Consider the following 11,409-nt stretch of genomic DNA (forward strand, 5'->3'; position numbering starts at 1 on the left):
TCCCCTCCTCTCTCCTTCCGGCCTCCTCACCCTCTTCTGCTCATCCTTCAAGATTCAGCTAATTTTTAATAGTGAAACCCTGAAACAGTGAAAAAAGACCCTGAAAACATCTTTACTATTCCAACATCAGAATATTTGTTAAATCAATCGATTGTAGCATAGCTAGACAATGTAGGTCTGTCATCTATAATAAAGTTCACACTTTAGCGTGACCCTCTACATTTTCAAAGAGCCCTAGACAGCTTTATTTTTGACATATGTAATCATCTCTTTGTTATTTCTACCAAGACATGTATCCATAGGAAAAAAGACTGGAGCAAAACAAAGAAAGAAAAACAAAGAAAAATGTTGATGGAGATTATTCTTTGAACGATGGTCTTATCAGGAATTTCCCCCTTCTTTCTACATATCTTAGTGGTGAGAAATTTCCTCAATATGCCAGGTGTGGTGGCTCATGCCTGTAATCCCAGCAATCTGGGAGGCTGAGGCAGGAGGATTAGTTGAGCTCAGGAGTTTAAGACCAGCCTGGACAACAGTGAGACCTTGTCTCCGTAAAAAAAAATTAGCCAGGCGCATGTGGTGAGGCATGCTTGTGGTTCCAGCTATCTGGAGGCAGAGGTGGGAGAATTGCTTGAGCTTGGGAAGTTGAGGCTGCAATGAGTCGTGATCATGCCACTGCATTACAGCCTGGGAGACAAAGTGAGACCCTGTCTCAAAAAAAAAAAATTCCTTAATAAATACATATTTCCTTTTTTTAAAAAAAAAAAAAACTATATTTTAAAAAAATCTTTTTTTTTTAATGTTTTTTTTTTTTTTTTGAGATGGAGTCTCGCTCTGTCGCCCAGACTGGAGTGCAGTGGCCGGATCTCAGCTCACTGCAAGCTCCGCCTCCCGGGTTCACGCCATTCTCCTGCCTCAGCCTCCCGAGTAGCTGGGACTACAGGCGCCCGCCACCTCGCCCGGCTAGTTTTTTGTATTTTTAGTAGAGACGGGGTTTCACCGTGTTAGCCAGGATGGTCTCGATCTCCTGACCTCGTGATCCACCCGTCTCAGCCTCCCAAAGTGCTGGGATTACAGGCTTGAGCCACCGCGCCCGGCATATCTTTTAAATATTGTCTGGATCAGCCTCTTACCTTCAGGTAAATTAGTGGCTGACTTGCAAAAGAGAAAACAAAACAAGATGACCTCTATTGGGAAGTCTTCCAGTCTGTCTTGGGTTTCGGGCTTGTGTGTGTGTGTCTGTGTGTCTGTGTGTGTGTGTCTGTCACCCTCCCGGTGTCTGAGCCTGCTTGGGGCTAGAAAGGGATGGGGCAGCCCTTGCTCTCCAAAGCTCACAGCGCAGGGCAGAGTTGCACTGTCAAAGGGCCAGTGGATGAGCCCAAAGAGGGTTCAGAAGGGATGGCTGGTGGTTGTCTTCCCTCTGCCTCTGTTGTGTGCAGAATCCTGAGGAGCCAGAAAAAGGGGAACCAGGCAGCTTGACACAAGGTGTGAACGGCTCATAGAAGTATCATTTTGCTAACCATGGGACAATGCTCAGCTGTGTTTAATATGATGAAACAACAACACATGGCGTTTTCCTGAAGTTCATTTACAACAAGAAAGGCTTTGAAGTGATACAAATTTAAAAGTTAGAGTTTTTTAGGCCGGGCGCCATGGCTCATGCCTGTAATCCCAGCACTTTGGGAGGCCGAGGTAGGCAGATCACCTGAGGTTGGGAGTGTGAGACCAACCTAACCAACATGGAGAAACCCTGTCTCTACTAAAAATACAAAATTAGCCGGGTGTGGTGGCGCATGCCTTTAATCCCAGCTACTCGGGAGGCTGAGGCAGGAGAATCACTTGCACCCAGGAGGCAGAGGTTGCAGTGAGCCAAGATCGCGCCATTGCACTCCAGCCTGGGCAACAAGAGCGAAACTCCATCTCAAAACTAACGAATAACAACAACAAAAATACAAAAGTTATAGTTTTTCAGCCCATGGGTTGAAATATTAAGCACTTTTCTAAATCAATGTTAAGAACTTTATATTCTTACTGAATTATTTATGGGTGAAGAGATGTAGGTGCCATCAAACTGCTCTTGATATTTCCAGTTTGTTCATAAATAAGTGACACTGAATAGCATTTAATGGACAAATTTTATTCAAGAGGCACAAGGGTGCATGTAGAATGTAGTGTCAAATGCAGAGCAGTGGCGGCAGGCAGGGGTGGGGCAAAAAGTTCTTTTATTTTTTTGAGACGAAGTCTCACTCTGTTGCCCAGGCTGGAGTGCAGTGGCACGATCTCGGCTCATTGCAACCTCTACCTTCCAGGTTTAAGCAATTCTCCTGCCTCAGATGCCTGAGTAGCTGGGACTACAGATGCACACCACCATGCCAGATAATTTTTGTATTTTTGTAGAGATGGAATTTCACCATGTTTGTCAGGCTGGTCTTGAACTCCTAACCTCAAGTGATCCACCTGCCTTGGCCTCTCAAAGTGCTGGGATTACAGGCGTGAGCCAGCATGCCTGGCCCAAAAAGTTCTTTTGGATCCTCAAGAGGCCCCTATAGATCTGCTAAGCAATGGAGTCCTTTGTGTTTCACACTGAAATCTCTCCAAAAGTAATTACTGTTTTGACTATTCATGGTTAACTTCTTTTCTAACTAGTTAATGAAAACAAAACAGAAAAACAAATGTTTATCCCTTCAACTCCAAGATTGCTTTTAGCATTCATATAATTATATGCATATATAATTATATATGTATTTATATAAGATATAAGAATAACTTTAATATTATAATCCTACTCCACACCTGGCGAGAGGGAGAACTTAGAGGGTGTATCTGTACCCCCAGGCTCCATATCCTTGTCCACCGTAGGGCCTTCGAGCTCCCTTACATTTTCTATATCCTGACATACATGTAGAAGGACAATATGCATGTGGCACACTGACGCAGTGAATGTGGGGCTTCTACTAAGGATTAATATGTAAAATGTGACAGAACATGCTGGCTCACGCCTGTAATCACAGCACTTTGGGAGGCTGAGGGGGTTGCATCACTTGAGATCAGGAGTCTGAGACCAGCCTGGCCAACATGGTGAAACCCCTTATCTATTAAAAATACAAAAATTAGCCGGTGTGGTGGTGTGCACCTATAGTCCCAACTATTCGGGAGGCTGAGGCAGGAGAATTGCTTGAACCTGGGAGATGGAGGTTGCAGTGAGCTGAGATGTCGCCACTGCACTCTAGCCTGGATGACAGAAGGAGACTCTGCCCCAATAAAAAAAAAAAAAAGTAAACAGTAACCCACTCTAAGCAAGCTTGCTATTGGAAGCTTGGCAAAAAATACTAGGGCCTCGTTCTGAAGAGGGTGAAATAAGAAAATGGGAAGATTACGGGAGCAATAGTCAGCCTTCCATTCTCCCCAAATGAGTTCATAGACGATGAAAAAGAAATTGTAAATGGGGGGTAACATATGTAGGCTATGAAATTGGGTCAGCTACATATTTACGTGATAATAGGCAGAAATGAAAATAACAGATCCTTCTAGGGTGTATCAGATATTGGAACAAAATTAAATTTTCTACAGCTGTGTAGAAAGTTTTACAAGCAAGTCTTTTTTTTTTTTCTTTTCTTTTTGACGGAGTATGGCTTTGTCGCCCAGGCTGGAGTGCACTGGTGAGATCTTGGCTCACTGCAATCTCTGCTTCCCGAGTTCAAGCGATTCTCCTGTCTCAGCCTCCCGAGTAGCTGGGACTACAGGTGTGTGCCACCGCACCTGGCTAATTTTTGTATCTTTAGCAGAGAAGGGGTTTCGCCATGTTAGCCAGGCTGGTCTCGAACTCCTGACCTCGGATGATCCACCCGCCTCCGCCTCCCAAAGTGCTGGGATTACAGGCGTGAGCCACCCCGCCGGGCCAAGTCATTCATTTTCAATTTGGCTATTGTTATTACATTGCATGTGGTGAGCTCATTACACATAAGGAAAGCGGGAGGCACCAAGCTAAAATTAAAATTACCGTCTCCCCCAAAGTTATGCAGAGCGTGGTGGTAGCGGCTCTGCATCCCATGCAGGGGAGTGCGGGGTTCACCCTTAATTCGGCTCCGCGGGCACTTCCGCGCTCTCCACCTGGTGTGTACAGGGCATTTGGGGCCTTTAGAGGGCGCACTTGCAGCCAGCAGGCTGAAGAGAAGGCTGGGGAGCTGAGCTGGTGCAGAGACAGCCCAGGAGAAAAACAGAACCAAAAAAATCACACAGAATAAGGAGGACTCAACACATACATGCTTCTGGGTCACGGACTGTGCTTGGTGGCTTCTCCAACGCGATCCAGTCCCATTGGCATGAATGTCCCCATTTTACAGATGAAGAATCTGAGCCATCAAATGGGAGCAATGAAGCTTAGAGGGGTTAAACTAGCAGGCGGTGGAAACCAAATCGGAAATCAGGCCTGCAGGATCCCAAGCCTGTTTTACCTCCTCCCACCCCCAACACTCCCTCTCTCCCCTTTCCTCTTTCTCTCGTCTCTCTCTCTCTCACACACACACACACAGACACAGCCGCACACGCACGCACACGCAAACAAAGAAGCCAGACAAGGCAAAGGAGAATCTCTCTAATCCCCAATAATGGCCCTCAGTCATCCTTGTTAATGAGCCCGAATCAACTTTTCCTCAGGCAAAACACGGCTTAATTGGAAAGCAGAGTTGAGCTCCTAAAACATCGTCATGGCCTTGGCAGCGTTTAGCCCCGAAATGGCCGTCCCCGGTCCCTCACCCCATTTCAGCCTCTCTTGAGGAGCCTCGATCAGAAGCGCTAAGGGGGCCCAGCCTCTGCGCGCCCTGGGCGTGGGATCGTGCCCGCGGGGTACGGCCTCCGCGCCCCACCCTCCGAGCTCCCTCCCCCACCCGCGCTTGGTGCTCCCCCTCGGCACCCCGAGATCACGTCCCCGCTTCGGGCACCCCGCATCCCTCGGCGCGTTCGGAAGCCAGCAGCCCCGCGGGGAAGCCGGGCAGGCTGCAGCACCACAGCCTGTGCAGAGAGGCATCCGCAACCCCCGATGTCTCTAGGCGCAACCTGGGGTCCTCCGCTCTGCGCCTCATCACTGTCCAGTTCGAGTCCCAAACCGGCCTGGAGAGCAGACGGGCAGCGAGGCTGGGCTCCGGGCAGAGAGCGCCTCTCCAGCCAGACGGGGGTGCCCCGGATGACGCTTGCGGGGTCCCGGCCGGCTTGAGCAGCAAGGCGCGCGTCCCCAGGGTCCGCCTGGCGGTCTGCCCTGAACCGCCGGTTACTCTGCCCGCCCGCAGTTCCCGAGCCCCCGCGGCGGCCTTTGTACTACCACCCGCCCCGGCACAGCCTCGCCCTCCACCGCCCGGGCAGCCTTTCCGGAGCCTGCCTTGGGCTGGGGCCAGCCCTTCCCGGGGGTTCCTGGGGTGCAGCGGCCATCCGAAACCAGGCTCCGATGCCCCCAGCGCCGCTCCATTCCCCAGGCCCGCGGCGCGCGCGGCCTCGGATACTCACCGCCCGAGGCCCGCTGGGCTGCGGCTTCACTCGGTTCCACGCCCGGATCCTCGAACTTGCTGCTCTGCTTGGAGCCCCCTGAGCTGCTGGGTATAGAGATTTGTTGCAATGTTGCCTATCATCCTGGAGATGCGGGTGCCTACAGCTCTGCTCTCCGCCGGGCTCGGTGCGCTCTGTGCCGGGCTCCCGGGGTCTTCCGCCGCTCGCTGCCAGGCCAGATGAGCGTTTGGTGGAGCCGAAAGCTCGACGCCGCAGTCCAGGTGGCTTTAAAAAGGGTGCGTTTGGAGGTGCCCAAACCTAACCTGGGCTTCCTTCCAATCGGAGCAATTTCAAATCTTCATGCTCGTTCATTCCTATACCGGCTAATTCTGGTTTGGCAGGGAAAAAAAAATGTAGTCACCTCACATGCACACTCTTGTGGCCGGTTGAAGTTTATAGCTTTGGCTGAGGTTCCACTAAGGCGCTGCACATTTATCACTGGAGGAAAGGTCCTGAAACCTAATCCAGGATGCAAGTGAGACTAGCAGTAGCCTCCATTTCTCTGAGATGCTAGAGAAGGGATGAAACAGACCCTTACTGCAATATTTTTGGCCAAAGAGGACTCAAAGTCCCTTACTCTCTCTCCTTTAGAGATATGAGTTTCACTACATTGCCAGGCTGGTCTCCAACACTTGGACTCAAGGGATCCTCTGACCTTGGCCTTCCAAAGTGCTGGGATCACAAGCTGAGCCACCGTGACCAGTCAGTCCCTCATTCTTGGTTCCACTCTGGGTCCCACCTCTCCTTGCTCTTTCTGCACGTCCATTACCTACTTTCGTGGGCACCAGGCACAACTTTCATCTCAATGTCTCCCTACCTCATTCCCAGCAGGGCACACAACACAGTGCTTTGCCTTGGACAGTTTTCTGTATTATTGAGGTGAATGCATGAGTCGATGAAGGCTGTGCTGTTTTTTTCCCACCTGAAGGTTTTGCAGTAGTTCTCTACTGCTGTTGTGATAAACTGCGATATTACTGTGATAAACACAGTAATAGCAGAGGAAAACCACACAAATTCACTATTTTATAGTTCAGGAGGTCAGAAGTTTGAAATGCGTCATACTGGGCTAAGATCATGGTGCTGGCACCTTGAAGGCTGTGTTCCTTCTTGTGGCTGTAGGGGAGAGCAACCAGCTTTTGCGGGCCGCCCACATTCCTTGGCTGGTGGCTCTTCCTCCATCTTCAAAGCTAGCACTGCTGCGTCATTCTGTCTTCTTTCCATACTCACATTGCCTTGTCTCCTCTTTTCTGCCCCCACCCCTTTCCACTTTTAAGGACCCTGGGGATTACATTGAGTCTAATGAGATAATCCAGATAATCTCTCTATTTTAAGGTCAGCTGATTAGCAACCTTAATTCCATCTGCAGCCTTAATTCCCCTTTTGCCAGGTAAGGTAACAAATTCAGAGGTTCCAGGGATTAGGATGTGGACATCTTTGGGAGACCATTATTCTGCCAGCACAGATTTCCTTCTTTCTTCCTTCCCTTTTTCTTTTCTTCCTTCTTTTTCGTTTCTTCGAAAAAAAAAGTCACATGTATTTCATATTGCCTTTTTGTTTGTTTGTTTGAGATAGGGTCTCACTCGGTCACCCAAGCTGGAATACAGTAGCATGATCACAGCTCACGGCAGCCTCAACCTCCTGGGCTCAGGTGATCCTCCCATCTCAGCCTCCTGAGTAGCTGGGACTACAGGTGCACGCCACCATCCCTGGCTAATTTTTTTGACTTTTTATAGAGACGGAGTCTCATTATGTTGCCCAGGCTGGTCTTGACCTTTTGGACTCAAGTGATCTGGCTGCCTCAGCCTCCCAAAGTGCTGGGATTACAGGCATGAGCCACTGCACCCAGCCTATATTGCTATTTCTTATATCAACTCTCTCTCTCCTTTTTTTTTTTTTTGAGATGGAATCTCATTCTGTCACCCAGGCTAGAGTGCAGTGGCAATCTTGGCTCACTACAACCTCTGCCTCCCAGGTTCAAGTGATTCTCCTGCCTCAGCCTCCTGAGTAGCTGGGGTTATAGGAGCGTGCCACCATGCCCAGCTAATCTTATATCAACTCTTGATTTAAAAATAATTGAGTCTGGGCACAGTGGCTCACGCCTGTAATCCCAGCACTTTGGGAGGCCAAGGCAGGTGGACCATTTGAGGCTAGGAGTTCAAGACCAGCTTGGCCAACATGGTGAAACCCCGTCTCTACTAAAAATACAAAAATTAGCTGGGTGTGGTGGCGCCTGCCTGTAATTCCAGCTGCTTGGGAGGCTAAGGCATGATAATGCTTGAATCTGGGAGGTGAGAATCGCTTGAACCTGGGAGGTGAGCTGAGATCGCGCCACTGCATTCTAGCCTGGGTGACAGAGTGAGACTCAGTCTCAAAAAAAAAAAAAAAAAAAAAAAAAAAAAAAAAGATTGAAAATTGTGAGAAATTGTGGCCAAGTGAGGGCATTCTGATGAGGTACTAGGCTGCAGTGGCTTACATATCTTACTTTTGCTGATAAGAATATGGGCAACTGGATGGTTAGTGTTCCCTTGGGTGGTGCCTCTCATATCCACTCATTTCAAGCAGGCTTTTGACAGCAAGATTAGGGTTCCTGACAAGCACTTCAATTCTCGATGATCCATTTTGTTTGAAAAGAAGTCTGTAAGATTTTTAAGTCTTTTTTTTTTTCTCTGAAAACTTGCCCACTTATGGAAGTATGATGGATCTCATATGAACTGTGCATATTTAGTGTCCAATTTGATGAATTTCAGCATATGGAGGTGGGATGGATCTGGTATGAACTATGCATATTTAGTGTACAGTTTGATGAGTTACAGCACGTCTATGGAACTACCACCTCAATCAAATGACTCCAAAATTTTCCTTGTGCTGCTTTGTAACCCTCATCCCACCTTCACACACCCAGGAAGTCTTTAACTGGCTCTCTGAGAAGCTTCTACTCTGGACCATGAAGGCTTTTCTGATCAATTATTTTGTCTTCATAAGTTTCATTGCTCTTAGCTGTCTGTTGGTCTCTCAGTGACACAGGTGGATTGAGAACAGGCCAAAAGCAAAGAGGACTGTGACCCATACATTGGTATGTCTGGGTTAAATAAATAGAAATCCACTATCAGGCCGGGCGCAGTGGCTCACACCTGTAATCCCAGCACTTTGGGAGGCCGAGGTGGGCGGATCGCCTGAGGCTGGGAGCTCGAGACCAGCCTGGCCAATATGGTGAAACCCTGTCTCTACTAAAAATACAAAAATTAGCTGGGCGTAGTGGCAGATGCCCGTAATCCCAGCTACTCAGGAGGCTGAGGCAGGAGAATCGCTTGAACCCAGGATACAGAGGTTGCAGTGAGCCAGGATTGCACCATTGCACTCCAGCCTGGGCGATACAGCAAGACTCTGTCTCCAAAAAAAAAAAAAAAAAAAAAAAAAGGTAATCCACCTTCAATTAGGATGTAAAATATAAGCACTAAATTCTTTTCACGTATCTGAAGTAGAGAAACCTGACATCCTCTCTTGATTTTTAGGCAAATTATATGTTTTCGCTCAATAACAATCTTACCTTTAATTGAATTGCATTAGTTAACAACCTTGCCTCTTAAGAATGTAAACTAATTCACATGCTGCCTGTAAAAGCCTCTTCTCTTAGTTCTAATCATGTTCTCAATTGATTTCATAATCCCACATTGGAGGTGGGGTGAAACTAAGAATTTGGACAATCTGTGCCTTAATTTTGGTGGTTTAATGGTGTAGAATAGGCACAGAGGGGGATAGAATTAGCTTTTGAGGAAGCTGTTAGCACAGAACATCGAAGGGGTGAGAGAAATGCCTTAAAGTGTCACCATGACTGCCTCACTGTTGTAACCAGCCCAGATGTAAAGATGACCCGCAGCCCACATGGTCACCAAGAACATCCTCTGTCGCTCAGTGCAGCCCTCTTCCCCACTCCTCTGAGTTTCATGTGGGGAGATCAAAGACTAGAACCCAAAACACATATGCCTGAAATGCAAGTGTGCTCAGAAACCACAGGGCTAGCCACACACTGCACAGCCAGACGAAGCTTTATGAAGGAGGAAGGAAATGCTTTCTCTTACACAGGGCCAGAAACCCAGTGCAGTGGCCAAATCCTTGCCACCTCTTGGCTTGGTGGGTCAGTCTGTGCCCACCCAGCTTTCTCCCTGTGACTGGATTCATCTTTCCTTAAGTGTAGATGTTTTTACCAAGTGGGGACCTTGGTTACATCTGGTCTCGGCAGGTATCTTCAGTCTTTGCCTGCCGCCAAACCAGCCTCCAGGGATTTCAGACCTCAGCATGGCTCGTGGGGACAGAAGGAGGTTGCAGGGCTGATAGCAGCCTTCAGCAGCCTGGAGCTTCATGACAACCACCATACTGAGATAACATTGGTCGTGGCTTCTGGGTGCCTCATAAATTTACTTTCGGATTTCAGGAAGGCCTCATTTTTATGCTTTATCCATGAACCGTATGTGCTAGTAGTTACTTTTCAGCTATTCATTTATTTTTTCATTCAACAAATATTTGTTGAACTTGTATGGTGTGATTTTATGAAGTGCTGGGGATACAGCAATGAACAAAACCAACACAAATGCTTTTCTGCCCTAAGTATATATTCCAGTGAGCAAGACAAGCAAGTTATATATATGTAATGCGTATATGTGTATGTGTATTTATTTCTCTCTCTATATATATATATGTATGTATAGACATACATATGTATACAATTAGTAATAAGCACTAAGAAAAAAATTAGGCAAGGACAGGGAAATTGAAGGGTTGTTGTGATGGGAAATTTTAGAAGGGAGAGAAAGCATCAACAAGAAGTGCAGGAACGAGCCATGAGAATGACAGGAGGAAGCTCATCCTAACAGTAAGAGTAGCAGATGCAGAGACCACGAGGCAGAGGGAAGTGTCTGTAGGTCACCCTAAGGCCTTGAAAATCATAGAAAAGAAATTGGCTTTTATTCAGAGACAGGAAGCCCTGGAGAGTTGAGCAGAGGGGGCCGGGCACGGTGCCTCACGCTTGTAATTCCAGCACTTTGGGAGGCCGAGGTGGGTGGATCGCTTGAAGCCAGGAGTTTGAGATCAGCCTGGCCCACATGGTGAAACCCGGTCTCTACTAAAAATTCAAAAGTTAGCTGGGCGTAGTCGTGCATGCCTGTAATCCCAGCTGCTTGGGAGGCTGAGGCATGAGAATCGCTTGAACACAGGAGGTGGAGGTTGTAGTGACCTGAGGTGGCACCACTGCACTCCAGCAACAGAGAGAGACTCTGTCTCCAGAAAAAAAAAAAAAAAAGAGTTGAGTTGAGTAGAGGAGTGACATGACACTTACCAAGATATGTCTGGCTACTGGATTGGAAAGAGGATGCAGGACAACAGAGCAGAAGCAGAAAAATCGGTTAGGAGATGACTACAATAATCCAAGGGAGAGACAATGGCTACTGGGACCTTAGAAGTGGCAATGAAGGTCGTAAAACGAAATTGGATCTGAATATACTTTGGAGGCAGAGTTGTAGGATTTGCTTTCAGATTGAATGTGTGAGAGAAAGAGGAGTCAAGGATGACTCCAAGGTTTTGACCTAAGTGATTGGAAGAATGGAACTGACATTAACAAAGATGGGAAGACTGCAGGAGGAGCTTGTTTGGGGGAGATATTAGGAGTTCAGATTTGGACCTGTTACTATTTTAATATGGCATACATAGTTGCTCTTTTAGTAGTTACTATTTTTAATAGTTACATGGGATACATAGTTAAGGCTTACATAATTACTATTTTAATGTGGCATACGTAGTAGTCACACAACGGAATATTATACAGCAATCAAAGGGATCAATTCCATTAACACACCATATGTTTGAATCTTAGAAATT

At 47.4% G+C, this 11,409-nt stretch overlaps 1 protein-coding gene across 1 annotated transcript in view; it reads right to left on the minus strand.

Annotated features, from left to right (window-relative positions):
* Window positions 1-5,945, minus strand: part of SLC16A14 (solute carrier family 16 member 14) — a 35,501-nt gene extending 29,556 nt beyond the window's left edge. The window contains exon 1 of the mRNA XM_025405548.1: window positions 5,500-5,945. The gene's annotated coding sequence lies outside the window, so the exon portion shown is untranslated. The remainder of the gene's footprint in view (window positions 1-5,499) is intronic.
* Window positions 5,946-11,409: the final 5,464 nt, after the last annotated feature.

Source organism: Theropithecus gelada, chromosome 12 (assembly GCF_003255815.1).
Source record: "Theropithecus gelada isolate Dixy chromosome 12, Tgel_1.0, whole genome shotgun sequence".
NCBI lineage: Eukaryota > Metazoa > Chordata > Mammalia > Primates > Cercopithecidae > Theropithecus > Theropithecus gelada.